Raw genomic sequence first — 14,075 nt, 5'->3', positions numbered from 1 at the left:
TTGATTTTTTTTAAAAGTTGACAGCATGGTTCTTTACTGCCAAGTATTTTCAAAACCATTTAGTTAAAAGAATTCCATCATTTCAGAAGATACCAGATACAAACCAGCAATGGCCCACAGGATGACTACACAGAGAAGTGCAGACAACCACATGATCACTCTTGCCTGGGTGCCAAGCCAAGCAGAGCTGGGACTGCTCTCATCCAAAAGCCACACGTGTGTGTTAGCATGGTGCCAACATCAGACTAACCTTTACACTGCATTTTAGTGCAGGTTTAGGTATCTTAGTACGGGCAGATTTAATGTGCAACTGTCTGAGGGTATTTATAAACACACTGCATCCACATGCACCACAACCTTGCAAACAGTTTGGAAAAGACACCTACCTACTTGATTGTTACACAGCAAACAAAACCACTACTGCTCTTGTTGACCTTCCCAAAAACCTCCCTGGAGTGTAGCCCCTGACCCTCCTGCTCTCATTAATAGACATCTTTAATTTTCCTAATTAATATTCAAAGTGTGCTTTTCTGCAGTCTGTTTCACTATCTAGAGTTACTACAGTCTGAGTAGCAGCATGCAGTTCTCTCAATCAAATCAGTCAGATAGATCTGTTATTTAAAAACATGCAAAACCCCAAACAATGCTCTAGGGCTGAGATCTTGCCTGCCAACTTTCAGCCCAGAGTAATCAGCCCTTAAAAAGAGATTTACAAATGCAAGTGCTGACAACTAACTTTCACCCTGCAAACAGCAACACCATAAAACAAAAAAAGCTCACTAGAATAAAAGAACTTTTCACTGCTCTTCCAGCAAGTACAAACAAAAATAGATTTGAGCTTGGCTTTGTGCAGAACTCTTCCTAGCAAACATTTTAGAAACTTTAAACACAGATTAAGATAAAGTTTTCACAAGGCTAATACAGAAATACACTTCAGTAACATGAGAAAGCTTAAAATGTTTTCCAAACAGAGGTGCACTGCTTAACTTAATCCTCATAACAAACTTCCAGCTGCAGGCCAGAAATCCTCCTTCTACTGTGAGAGGGAACATACTTTCTCACCATCTACCACACACTTATGTACCCATGAGGATCACGAGAACACAGCAGAGGTAATCAGAGCTACCTACCACTGAGCTCAGCTCTGAAAAGTTTTAGCACCTGCTGAAGACATCATATAGACATTTATATGAGAAATAAGAGATGCCTTTTTCAAAAGTATGCTACAAATTTCATACATTAGCTTCTCTTTAAACAAAGTTTAACTTTTCTTTATTAGTTTCACCAACATTGTGAATACCCAAAGCATATGTAGTATGTCAACAGTTAATCAAGTTCTCCGTCCCAGTAAAGGTGCCAACTCAGATACAGGATATATGGTTAAGCTTATGCAGCATCATCAAGAAAAACTGGAAAAATCCTAATCCTGAAAGGCTGGAAGTTTCCTTCTTAGTGTCATAAGCAGTGATACAAACTTTCAATTTTCATCAGGTGGCTGTTTAGGATACTTTCAAAAAAAGATCTCAGCTGTTAGAGTTGACCCATCATCCTGCTGCACGGGGCACATGTTACCATTCTGCAGATGAATCACATCATCCAAGCTGTATCATGCTCACAGGACAGAACTCAGGGGCTTCCATCTCTCCCTTCTCAGTTTCTTTACAGAGCAGATTTCACAAGCAATCCAGCTTTCAAAGGATGGCATTATTTAAAATAAAATATACTGTGAAGATGTAATATTACCACAGCAGATAAAATAGCTGCGAATGAGAAATCTAACAACAGCAAAAGTATATCTGTTTGTGGCAATCTCTGCAATCATCACTGTGCCTGCATCAATTGTAAAATCTCTATTACATAACAGCAATTAAAAAGCTGACATGACATAACAAATATTTAGTCACAGCATGTGTCTACAGAAGTTTTGAATGCACTTCTATTAAAAATCATCACAAGGTTCTCTCTCAATTTGTTTAACTGCTGATTAGCTAAACAGTTGGGGAGGAAGCTGAAAATTCACATCTGGAGCTTAGTGTTTAGACCCAGAGATTCATGCAAGTCTGTCAGATGAAGGTTTCAAAATGTACATGCATCCAGTGTACATGCCAGCATAGTAGCTGGAAAGTTAGATTTCAAAAAACCCCGAGAAAAGTACCACTGGATTTGTTTCAGTTTTCCTTCCTGCCAAGAAAATTACTTATGCCCCAGTACTCCCCAGAATAATGCAACTTCTGGGTTCCTGAAGAGGAACATGGACATAAGCACTGGGGGCAAACCTGCAACAGGACACTTGGCTGACTCAAGGCATTTCAAAACGCACAAGGCAACCGGGTGTTAGCAAGAAATATAGTGTCAGAAGAACCTAGAACCTAATGCTGTACTTTAACATCCTTTAACAGAAAACACAAGCACAAATCATTTAGAGCTGCTGCTGCATCTACTTCACAAGTTTGTATTTTTTTTAAAAAACCCTTCTGTTGTTTATAAGGTTGATAGCGTGCAAAATTGTTCTGTAGTTCTATTAATTATCCTTTCAAATGTAGTCTCTCCTCTAAGAAAGGCTGAGATTTCAAGAGAAACAGTAAAACTTGCTATTTAAAAGGAATGTTGCATTTCTTTATTTAAAGATCTATGAAACATTTCTGTATAAGGCTTCCCAAGCAATTCACAACTCTCATAATTTACTGAGCATTCTCACTCACACAGAAACCTATGTGATTAAGAGCACACCAGAACTGATTACTCTGCAAGTCTGCAAATTGAGATCATTACAGTAATTAGCTGCCCAAAAGATGCCAAGCAGCAAGTTACTAAACAAAGGTGATAAAATACCAAAGAAACCTGATACTGGTAAATGATAAGGACTCTGTAGAGAGGCATAGGAAAAACTTTCAGTGAAGAGCAAGAAAAATGGGAAGAGGGTGAAGTTACAGTCTTACTCACTCACCATCTCAAACAAGAAGATGTCAGCAGTGCACAGAAGACAACAGAATGACCCCCACCAACAAAAAATGATTATCATTTTTGTATCTAGCTTTTTATGCACTGTATTTTAAATACATGTGCCTAAAGTAAATGAAATAATTTCACTACACTCAAAGGTCTCTCACAGAATTTCTGCAGCCCTCCTGCACACCAAGAAGCTTCACATACAGTTACTATCTGACATGCACTCAAACATCACTCCAGAGATGGACCAAGAAGCCTGTGGATCATATCCTCCTCAGTAATGCAATACACCAGATGTTTAATGGTATATAATTTAACAAAACTCTTACCATTTAAGAACACTAGGAGTGCCTACCAAGCAGGAATAAGCCACTGGGAGGAAATTTTTGCGCCTGATAAGAGTGTCACGTGCCTTGAAGACAAGTGTGATTGTGTCATGAGCAGTTTTCAGTTTGCTTATGGCTTGTTCTCAGTTTTCAAGTCTGAAGCAGCACTCTCCTGACTGCAGGCTGAAGCACATTACATTAAGAAACCCAACTCATTAATTAACAGGAGTTGCTTCATGTTGCACATCCATCTCAAAGCCACAAGCTTGTTTTCCTCACTGTAAGTGGACTAACAGCACACACCCTGCAGGTTATTCATAGAGATGTATATTTAATTTCTATTATAACTATCATGTTAGATAAGATATTTATCAGATGATGATTTTAAAAAGTATCACGCTTAATGAAAATTCATCTCTTGACTCCCTGATTTGCGCATTTTCTAAGCAACCCCTCAAATCGCAGAGTTAAATTGCTAGCAGCTCAGCCAAATCATGACAATTCTGAAAAGAAAAGTGGGATGCTAACTTAATATAAACTACTTATGATCATAGTTCTCCACAATCCCATTCTCTCTTGATAAGCTGAATGTAGAATCACACATTTTACATTCATTACCGAGGCCTACAAAAAGCAGAAAACATCTCACACTGAAGGGAAAAGGTCTTTTAATTTTCTCAGGAAAGAGATCAAGAATTTGTTACTCAAGTACATTAGGTAAGTACCTCGAAGTATAATAATTTTCCACTAAAATGCTCCATCACTTGCCCTCCCTTATATTTGTGAGCATCTGAATTCCTCCCTACCTCGCAGCTCTGGCGTGACTTTTTACTTCTCCAGGACAGAAAACATCACCAGCAAGAACAGAATTTGAATAAATTTGAACACCCCCTTCTTCAGTTAAACAGAGAACTACACAGTAGTTGCCTGCATATGCACTTTACTTCTGTGACCACCAGAAGAGCAGTAGAGGAGAGAGGACCCAAGCTGAACGCCTGGTGGCATTAATCCTTCTGTCCTACTCTAGGAAACCAGAGGAGCAGAGCACTGCAAACCAAGTACTTCAGTTCTGAGTAGAACTGAATAGCTGAAGTCCACATCACTCTGCTGCTGCTGTTACTCCTGCTACAAAGCATCACAGGTAGTTCCTATAACAATTTAATAAAACAAAACCAGAAAGTAAGAGCTACAGCAACATACCTGCAGGACCTTCACAAGAGAAACCCCAGCAGATTGCAGACTGCCTGTACTGAATTAAAGAGTGAAAGGATAGGCCACTGCAAACCAGTGGTCTTCTGCATTGAAATAATCAGAAAACTAATTAAGCCTAAACACAGGGCAAACAACACTTTAAAGTGCCTAAAGAAGGACAAGCTGGGAGTTGGACCCCACACTCTGCACAGCACTTCATATCTGCCTCTGCTTCCAAACTACATTTGGAATACCTTTGTTAAATGAGCCTAACCATAGAGCCAGACTAATTTTTCATATAATCTTATAAAACCAGCCAGCCTAAATAATGACTAAGTATATAAACCCCCTTGTATTTATGCCTAACATGGGCTAAGAGAAACTGCAGAATGTGATGGAAGCTCCCTCCTTCTGCAAGATTTTTTTCTTTAATCAATATATTTTAAAAACTGATTAGGTTCTCATCAGAGCAGAGGCATCACATATTATACTAACCCACTGCTCACATTAATTTCTTGTAACACTCCCAATCCACCTGCATTTACTTGTTACACCTGCCTAAGCTACAAGGCAACAGCCTATGCTTGAAGTGTCCAGTGCAGTAGTATTCTGATCTGCAAACAAAAGGTACAGCTGAGGCAATACAAAGAAAAGTCTTGGTATTTTTACTAATAAGCACAAATCTAACTGCTAAAATTGTTTACTTTCTAAACAAATTTTAATTCTAGATATATTGGGATGATCTTTGATAGGCTAATCGCATTTTCTCTAAAAGTCAAAGCTTCTCAATAACTTCAGAGATCTTTATGCCAACAAATTAGCTGGAAGACTGTTCCAGGGTTTTAATTTAATACCAATATTTAATATCAAATACTGCTCACTGATGCAGAAATTAATTTTGTCATTTCATGCAAATATTAAATGATTGGAAAAAATGATGGAAAGCATTACAAAAATATGCTTCTAAATTTTAGCACCATCAAATACAAAATCTCACCTTAATCAACTATTATCATCCATGTTGCTTCTAATGTCACATGAGTCAAAAACTGCACAACACTTCTGTACACACAGAAAGCAGAAGAGCAACTGATTAGAAACAGTAAATTGAATTGGCGAGAAAATTCAAGCTTGCCCTGGAGTAGATAAGGCAGCAGCAAACACCTGTTAGCCCTAATGACTGGATTTCACAAAATATTGCTCATTGCCGTACTATTTCTAAATAGTCATTGACAGGACACTACACGGTAGCTTAAACTCTTGAACTCTTAAAATAGGCTTATATTGCTCTTTCCTGTAACCAACCAAGATACTACACGAAGAAAAAGCCACGTAGAAGACTTCTCCAATATTTTTTTCTATGAACTATAGTTCTTTATTTTGATACACATCTTATTTCCAGCAGGTAAGTTTACTTTGGCCCTCTGGACACCAAGTCTGTCTCAACCTACAATATCTTCTCTGAATTCATGCACATATGAGGAATTATTATGCAAAGATAATATCTTGCATAATAATGTATTTTCTTTGTTTCCCTTCTTTCCCCATGTAACTCGCCTGCTCTCACTTAACCAATGAGATTAACGGGGTTTTTTTTGGCATTTGCTTTTCTTTAAAGTAGCTACTGAAGGGAAGTATGAAAATAATTTTCCTAGTCCTCTGCTGAAGGAAGCAACAATTAAACATGCTAAGAGCTCACAGAGAGCAGTGAAGTTTACAGAGACTGATGCACTTTCACCATGAGAGACAGCTTCAGTCTAAGACAAACTGATTCCTGACTTGGAGTGAAAACTAGAAAGATACTGAACTTTGTTGGATAACGTACTCACCAGCATCTCAGGCTCACTGTAAGTGGACTTGTCTTTTCATAAATTCTGTTTGTTTAACAAAACAACTGCCAGTTCTACAGTATTTTACTAGCTGCTTCAAGTTTTTAAAGCTAAGATGCATTAACTGATGGTCTATTTGGCTTTTTCCAGTTCTTCAAAGAAACACTAAATCTTCAAATGCTGTAACACATGACAAGGTTCCAGGAGATTTAGCACTTGCTTAGAGGGAACAAGTTAAATGTTGTGCATGAAGAGTGTCAAGTTTGGCAATGTGGGAACAACGAACTTCCTTGTTTCAATTACTGAATGTTCCTCCTCACGATTTACCAATACCAACTCTAAGTTTTCCGCATTCTTCACTACACTGCTTACCAGAGAGTGGCTGAGGCACTCACAGCCTGCCTCTGACTCCAGGCAGGACACTTGGCAAAGGTAAAGGAAACAACTAACCCAGCTCTGCTGGGCAGGATTTTATGAACAACATCTTCCTCAGAAAAGTCCTGAAGTTGGCAGAAGCAGACACAGTATTTTATGACAGAAGACAAGATTAAAAACACCACTTGAAGCTATAGGGTTAATATTTAGTGCAGTTCCAAGGGTGAGGTTGGAAGTCTGACCTTCTTTAACAGATCTTAATAGTCTTATCTTAGAATACTGCTGTTACTTGGATTCCATGTTTCAAGTCTGCAATCAGTGCTGCACTTAAGCAAGAGGAGGTCAAAAGCTGCATTTGGAATTTCCAGGACCCTTAATATTTTTAGTACTTTGAATTATTATTTAAGACACAAACATAGCTTCAAAGCCAATTTGCCAAGTTCTTCATCATGACATTCTGGGACCATACGATAAACTCTTAATTCAGGAAAGCAGAAATCTAACACTAAGGATCTCATATTCAAATGCACGGAGAACTAGAATTCTGGGAAAGATTTTATGCAAACCAGTGGGACAACCATTACAGTACTCCTGGAATACATCTTCCCTCACAACAGGCCTGAGAAAAGTAAGAGAGAAAAGGATCTATAACTACATAAAGTCCAGGCAAGAGGCATATATAACCAAATAAGATGTTGATAATGCCAGTAATAAGCAAAAAGGTACAGTGACAAGTTTTCTCCTAACACGAATGTATACAGCAGTCCTTGACTATGCAAAGACTACTTCAATAAACAGTCATTCTGCAAAACAAACAGCCTGGGATGAACTCCCCTCAAGCTCTGGGGTTTAGGGTTTGTTTTTTTTTTTCAGATGACTTGAAAAGCATTCATTGACCTAAAACGTTAGTTTAAGTTTTGAAACACGTTCAGGACCAAATCTAACGTGAAATGTAACTACTTACAGAAGAATAATCATTTAACTTTAAGGTTTTGTAGAAGAAAAGGAAGCTAATGTTCTTCGCCAATGATTATTTCATTAACCTCTTCACCAAAAATAGAATTTAACCCAAATAATCCAGTCATTTTAGTATTACTTCCTCTTTTAATAAAGGCTACCATCCTCCATTACAAGCTCTGCCGAAACCAGAAGCAAATCTTGCTTAGTTTTAAAACACTGTATGGAAGACTATCACCTCCTGGGTGCACATTTGTTCACAGTTAGAGCACCCCACCTTCCTGGAGTATCACTGTAATCAAAACTACTGGTAATTCAGGTTTTGACTCACAGTTAAAGGATGGACTGCCAATATTTTAGCTTGGATTTAATGACAATAACTCTTCCTTGCAAGTCAAAATAACTGGGTGCAGACCCTTCTAAAAATTCAACTGATTCCTTGAATCCAGGCAGTTAGAATACACAGTGTTAACCAAGAATATTATAATCATAAAAAATAGACTGTAAGCTAAGCTGCAACATATGTTCATTAAAAAGAGTCCCTTCTCTTCTTTATAGCATAAATTTTTTTGGCATTTATTATGAAGAATTGAACAAAAAAGCTTTAAACATGAGCAGGGACACAAACCCAAGATCCTGGAGACATGCCAATGTAGACAATGCTATTTTACCCAAATTGTTTGCCTTGCTGCTTTAAACAGCAACATGCTGACCATTTTCTGTCCCTATCTGTCGGGCAGCAACAACATTGAATGGCAATGAAACTCTGAGATAAGACTGCAAATTCTGCACATATAGGTATCTCAGCACTTAAAGTAACCATGCCCCAGTAAATTCTTCACTTTTGCTCTACTTTTTAATTCCTAGAACAAGAATCAGAAACCAGGAGGATACATCCAAACATTTGAGCATAAACCCTCAGCACCAGGGTATGGAAAAGCAAGCTACTTTGGACATTGGCCTGTTGATTCATCAGTTCCTTGTTTGAACAACAGTCAGAGTCAGACTCTGTTGTGGGGCAACCTGTGACAGCATCACAACCTGTGAAAATACGCATATGGATACCAACAGTGACCGAAAACAAAACCATAAAGCTGCCAAGAGACATCACCGTAAAGCTTTCAAACCTTTCATTAAGTTTCTGCCAAATGAGATTTATCAAATTTTTTTTCTCAACATAGTTACTATTTAACTAATATTTTGTTTCTCAGGTTTCCCTGTCAGATTACTGGCATCCTGTAACTATAAAATACTTAGCTTGAAAACAGATTGCAGAACATTAGATCTACTGAGAAACACTGATAAACACTTTTAACAGAATAACAGAAATACACAATGTTTTAAGCAAGTTTGTAATTCCACTAACAAGACAGATGGAAACCCGCCTTATGAATAGCACCAATGAGGTATTCGCTATTGTTGCTTATTTGCAGAAGCCAGTACGGAAGGGCCAATATGAGGCTGAGGGAAAATTAACCCATCCAAAGGGAAAATACTGTTTAGATACTTGTGCAAAAAACCACAGGAAATCTAAAAGCAAAATAAGGTGATACACTACTTAGACTTCCAAAGAGCCCAGCACAAGCTTTAAGTAAAATAACCATACGTTCTACAACTACACTGAAAACTCAGTATATTCCTGAACATGCCCCATGTGAAATTCTGATAGCATCTGCAGGTGTAATTTCTGAAGTCTGATTGCCAGTGCTAGCTGTTTTCAATAATGAAAGTGATATTGGCACTTTAGAAAGGAGTCCCTAACAGATAAAGCAATTGCGTCTAATTCATCACAAGCTACCACAGTAGGCAGATGTCTATACATTTCCATCTATATGTGCAACATATACTCAAAGCTGTGTATAGCTGCCACTACATGTACACTGAACTCGATACAATCTATGAACTCTACATGGCCACAGAAGCAATCCAATAAGCCTTTACTATAGAATATGCTCTCTGGAACACCAGCTCCTTACACACCAACAGCCTTATGCTAGTAACAACAGAGCTGCTGGAAGTGCAGAGGTGGCAATCCATTCAGCTTATGAACAACTGATTCCTTTTGTATTACATCATTCAACTACCCATTAAGGAGCTGGACTGACAGGATCCAGAATATGCATAGCCCAGCCCTCCACGGTAAACGAGAGCATTCGCAAAGATTAAGACTCAAAGAAATTGGTGATTCATCAGGGCGTCAAAACAGCGCTTCCCCAATTCCCGGCAATGTTCTAGGCCAAGCAGCTAGCCACATATTAGCAACCTCTGTCAGACTTCCAATTTTGGAGATAATTGCTGTTCCTGAAACACATACCCAGACACAAAATACCTGCAGCAGCACACATCACAGAATGAACACTGTCATGACTATCCTAATCACACTATTATGCTGTATTACAGTCACACCTAATTTAAGCAGTCCAAAGTACCTTTGTTGTCTGCAGGTATTGCTCCATAGCACCTGCTTCCAAATGGGGGGGCACCCCCCTTTAGAAAGGGTATGGAACAGTTACACAAAAGTGAAAGACCAGTGATTTCATAAATCCTTGGCTCCATCACATCACCAAAACTTAAGTACCACCAGCTGGGAACCAATTAACAGAATTTGTTTCTATCTTGAAATACTTTATGGAACTTGAGTAGATGAATGGGTGGAACAGAAATTGACTGCTAGTCTCCTGTTTCTAACAAGTTCCACAAACTTGTTGGTTGTAGACACATTTTTATCATTAGACAGTCAAAGTCAGCATATGCTTAAAGAGAAAGAAACAGATTGCTGGAATAGGAATGGGTCTTCGTCAATTACCCAGTATTTACAGTACCAAAGCATTTTTGACCAGGTGAAATATCACTCAGTTCTATATTCAGAGAAGGTGCTTCAGAGTGCTATTTTTGTGTTTGACTGTTATGATACACTAGCTAGCCTTGAGTTTAGCACAGAGGAGTTAATTCACAGGAAAAGAAAACAAAGACCTTTCCCAAAGCATTAGTTTGAAAATACAGTAAATACAGTTTGAACTGGTACCTTTCACAAAGCACATTACCAGTTCAGGGGAAGAGGAGGCGCACGTGTGCGTCTTGTCTTTTTTGAGGGATCACAAACTTTGAAATAGTGATAGTTTTAAGTTTTACATCACTTTCCCCTCCGTAATTCAATTACTGGCTTCTGTGGTGAAGAAGTACGTCTAGATCCACTCATCTAGATCTTGTATATGCTCTAAAATGAGAGTATTAATTTCAGCATGCACATGCCTTGCTTTCAGAACATTGCTCAAACACCTTTCCAGGGCCTTTACTACAAGAGTAGCTTTTACTCTCATCTTCTACACAGCTCTCCACACATCACTACCTCTTTCAAAACTGCAGGGAGAGGGTTAACTTTCTTCCTTACAACGTCCTGTTTTGTAATATCCTGTCTTTCCAACTCATACCTGTGTGCTCATTCTGAATGCAAATGCATGAGACTTCTAATACTCCTGTTAGCTGAGTATCACTGATTGCATACAGGAAAAAATCGCAGCCTGAGAAGATTTTCTACAGTTATGTCCAAGACTTAGACAAACCTGTTGTCTAAAAATGTCATTTTGCTAGTAAATGCATAGAGCAACAGAGCACTTTGTAAACCACACTTTTCACGACGTCGTACATCATGTAACAGATTCTCACATGTGTGCACACATGCACAGGCACACAAATCACACTCCCAAAGCTTAATATTCTCCAGACTCCAGAATACATTTCTTTGTTTTCTGCCAGCGATAGCCCTCCTGACACTGCATTTGTAAGCTACCTCCACAGCCACCTTTGCACCTCCAAGGCAAGAGTGCCCTTCAAGATCGATAAGGCTGTGGTCTTTGCAAAACCTGCTCCTTCCAGCACAGGCACAAGAAAAGGTAAGTCAAGTGCTTTACATCTTATTTGTGTGCCTTACCTGTTAATTTACGAGAATGTGAATGCCTGATGAATATATACAGACACCATGGAATTAAACATTAATAGCACCGACAGTCCTAAAAGCCACCTAGTTTTAAAAAAATCAAACTGATGGAACATATCTACACCTAATTACTTTGTTTTTTGTAACTCCATTTTTGCTACCTTTAAGCTGTCACTTTAGATTTGTCATGCACTATGGTCAGAAGCATGCCTTTTCAGTGTCTAGCATGTGCATTTTGTGAGGTAATGTAATAAATATTTAACAAAGAGTTTATATTACCATGCCAATTAAGCTCTCAACTGATTTAAAGCCAAAGCCACTGCAAGATGAGAGACTTAATAAGGGACGCAGCAACAGATCAGCACAGACCACGTAGATTAGACAAACCTGACTGTATTGACTTTGCATTTCAGTAAACAAACCAAGTATTTAACTTTACTCTAACAGAAATAAAACATCATCACCAAAAACTGCCTACGTGGTTTCTGTATGTCTCAAAGAAACAAAAACCCCCAAACAAAATCCCCAAGCCCCCACAATTGCCTCCAGTTCCAGATCTTCTGTTTTGCTCTGTAATGAAGCAGATTTAAGATACAGCCCCGTATCTATGCAATATATATAATAAATATGTATCAGTCATTCATACCTTTCTATGTGTATCTTGGCACTAAAGCCAGCCACAAAAAGCAACTAAGGCAGCACACACTTCCGCTGACACCTTTATTCCCTTATGGAGTTTGTGTGTCAATGGGTAAAAAACCCCCAGAAAAAAACACAAAGTAAACAATTCAATCTAACCCAGAACACTGTGTGTGCTTAAGGACCCAATTACATACAATTGTTTATTAAAGAACATCCAAGAGATCAAATGTTTTCAATTAATTCATTTAAGCAAAACTTTTACCTTCGTTCAAATAAAGAGATTTTTTCCCCAAAGCGTAAGACCAATTAAATGTATGAGTAATTGTGGCTTCCACACAAAGAGCATACACGCATAAATAACAGCAAATCTAGAAGAGGAAAATTTTCTGTAGACATTATATATAAAATATATACTGGTTTTTGTATACGCATTATCAGGCCTCAGCCTAGTTTTCACCTCCTTTTCACCTCCCACAAAAAAATTAAAAAATATAAAAATATCAATGTTGTTCTAATAACTAGAGCAATTAAGCTGATTAGCTTCATATCTTGAGAATTGACTAGAAGAAATGCTTACAAGTCAGCAGAGAGAAGTGAAAGTTCAACTGATAAAAAGTTACCAGACCAGAATCAAAACCCAAGAGTTGTGAAATCCCAGCAAGTTGAAAAAAAAATACAACATGCTTTGACCTTTGAGAATTTATCCAATGTGTAAAAATCAGATAAGTTTGACGTGAAATTTAAACCACAAGACAGACCTTACAATAGCAATCCTTGAGGCAGTACTTAAGAGAGATTCCTTCTCCAATTTTACTAAGGATTCAGAGGCAAACAGAACTAGGCCAGAGACAAGACGCAGAATCGGAAACCAGAATTCCCATGGTTTTACCCCAACCGTGACTCAAGTTTAAACAGTGGTTTTGAAACCAGCTCTCTCTCTCTGTGGCCACAGGCAAGTCTTAACCACTTTGCCTCAATTCGCTTACCTGCAGAATAAAAATAATTATACTTATCTGCCACACAGGAATCTCGTACAACAAACACTGTTTGGCAAGTGCACATCTGTTTAAACTGTGGACAAAGCTACGTAGCAATTTTGAGCACCTGGGCAAACTGAAACTGAGAGTGAAAACAACTTCGCTGAAGCAGCTACCAAAGGCCCAACAACAACTAAATTCTGGGGGCAACACAGCGCCCGTGTGCCGTCTGCTCCCACAGGTTCTGCTGTGCAGCCTGGGCGCACCCCCGGCCCGCCGGCAATTCACCTGCTCAGGACACGGCTCGCGTGGAAAGTCAGCGATGTGCCCGGAGCGATGGGCCAGGGGCTAGCACCGCCTGCTGCTCCGGAGGGTCCCAGCCGCCCATCCGCCCCGGCCGGGTAGCCGGGATGGCTCCAGACGGGTCCCCCCGGCGCTCGCCCCTTCCCGCTCGCCCCACGGCACACGCGGCTCTCCCGCAAGGCCCCGTCGGCGCGGGGGCAAAGCTCACCCGCTGTGCCCGGGGCGGCGAGGCCGCAGTGCGGGAGCGGCCCCGGCGGCTCGCCCGCCCTACCCCCGCCACCACCGTGGCCCCGACCCGGGATCCTCCTCCTCCCTCCCGTCTCTCCCCCGGGAACCGCCTCGGGTGGGAAGATGGCGGCTCCGGCCGCCTCCCCGGTGCGAGGGGGCGGTGGAGCGGGGGGTGTCGCTCCCCCTCCGGCCCCGCCATACCCCCGCACCGGGAGATGCGGGTGCGGAACGGCTCCGGCGGGCGCCGCCGCCCGGAGGGCGCGGGCCGGGCGGCCCCTCGCACTCACCTGTCACCAACAGCCGCCGCCGCCCTCGGGCCGGGGCTCGGCACGGGGGACACGGGCGGGCACGGGGGAGGGGG

The 14,075-nt window shown here is 40.3% G+C and overlaps 1 protein-coding gene across 2 annotated transcripts in view; it reads right to left on the bottom strand.

The window, feature by feature from the left end:
- The window catches only part of LARP4B (La ribonucleoprotein 4B), a 56,982-nt gene extending 42,909 nt beyond the window's left edge, over positions 1–14,073 (bottom strand). The window contains exon 1 of one of the 2 annotated variants that reach the window (XM_042043269.1): positions 14,002–14,073. The gene's annotated coding sequence lies outside the window, so the exon portion shown is untranslated. Of the gene's footprint in view, positions 1–13,471; positions 13,561–14,001 lie in introns of those variants that run through there. The other variant, XM_042043268.1, reaches the window with a different exon arrangement.
- Between the last annotated feature and the right edge of the window lie 2 nt (positions 14,074–14,075).

This window comes from Corvus kubaryi, unplaced genomic scaffold (genome assembly GCF_017639235.1).
Source record: "Corvus kubaryi isolate FWS band 111438036 unplaced genomic scaffold, C.kubaryi_AGA036_p1.0 37398, whole genome shotgun sequence".
In the NCBI taxonomy this organism is placed as follows: domain Eukaryota; kingdom Metazoa; phylum Chordata; class Aves; order Passeriformes; family Corvidae; genus Corvus; species Corvus kubaryi.
The sequence above is the reverse complement of the archived record's forward strand: the minus strand, read 5'-3'. Positions and strand labels throughout refer to the sequence as shown.